The sequence below is a fragment of the Monodon monoceros genome, unplaced genomic scaffold (assembly GCF_005190385.1).
Source record: "Monodon monoceros isolate NGI ecotype Baffin Bay Population unplaced genomic scaffold, NGI_Narwhal_1 Super_Scaffold_13, whole genome shotgun sequence".
Lineage (NCBI taxonomy): Eukaryota > Metazoa > Chordata > Mammalia > Artiodactyla > Monodontidae > Monodon > Monodon monoceros.
In genome coordinates, this window is record NW_021703769.1 from 11,381,076 (window position 1) to 11,382,343 (window position 1,268).

A 1,268-nucleotide genomic window follows, 5' to 3' on the forward strand; every position below is an offset into this window, starting at 1 on the left:
GCAGGCTGGAGCCAGGCGGCCTCCCGGGCCTCCTCACAGCCGCTTTTGATAAAGCCCCTCTGTGCACAGGGTGGGGGGGCCAGGCCGGCTGGAGCCAGCTCACATCTGGAGGCCAGCACAGGCCTGGGGCAGCCGGCGCGGCTGACAGTGGCGCCACCCCGAGCCACACGCCCGGCGCTGGGTAAACAGCCCCGCGCCCACCCAGCAGCTCACCTTCCGCCCACAAGGCTGCCTTTCTTCTCGGACCCAGGACGGGGCCACCACGAACATTCCTCCCAGCACAGGGCAGAACGGGCCGCTGACCTCGAGGCTGGGCCGAAATCTGAATCCAGGTACCAGGCGATGGAGGCGGGCGTGGGGGCTGTGGGAAAGCACCTACTATGTGCGGGGCACTGAGCTCATTTCAGGCTCACTGCTGCCCTGGGAGGGGAAACAGGTGGCTGAGGTGTGTGCACTGGAGCTAGAAGACCTGGGTTCAAATCCCACCTCCAGCTGTGTGACCTTGGGTAAGGCACTCAACCTCTCTGAGCCTCTGTTTTGTCCTCTGTAAAATGGAAATTATAATAGTCCCTCCCTCAGCAGGTTATGGGACTATTAAAGAAGTTACCCTGGGAATTCCCTAGTGGTCCAGTGGTTAGGACTCTGCACTTCCATTGCAGGGGGCCCAGGTTCGATCCCTGGTCAGGGAACTAAGATCCTGCATGGCACGGCCAAAAAATTAAATTAAATTTTATAAAAAGGACGTTACCCTCAGTCAATTGCTCAGAAGAGTTCCTGGATTATAAGTACTTGATACTACTATGACTTCTCAGTCGCTCATTCAACAAAGCTGAACTCAGGGTGTTCTGTGCTGGGTACGAGGGTTAAGATGGTGAAAAATGGGGGATTCAGCCCTCACTCAAGGAGCTGCATCCCTGCTTAGCTGACGAGGCTACTGCCCAGCCACCCAAGGGACATCCAGGGCCAGCCTGGGCTCCAGGCCAGGGCTCCACACTCCTTTCCCTAGGGATCACAACCCATTACCTGCCTGGGGGCAGCAGGCCGGGGTCCTCACCTCATGTGCCAAGAGGTTGGTGAGTGGGGGCAGGAAGCAGCCACATTACCTGACTTCAGACCAGGTGAAGCCTCTCCAGTCACACCGAGTTCTGCATTTTCCTGGCGGCGAGGCCCTCACCATGTCTTGTTGCCTCCATGACGGGGCAGGAACAGCAACACAGGTACCTCCTGACCCTCCGTGCCCTCATCTGCCAGAGGGCCGATAGCACAGG

General features: G+C 58.5%; 1 non-coding gene across 1 annotated transcript; it reads left to right on the forward strand.

The window, feature by feature from the left end:
- Positions 1-616: 616 nt before the first annotated feature.
- TRNAG-UCC lies at positions 617-689 on the forward strand. The gene has a single exon. It is a non-coding gene; the product is annotated as a tRNA-Gly (tRNA).
- Positions 690-1,268: the final 579 nt, after the last annotated feature.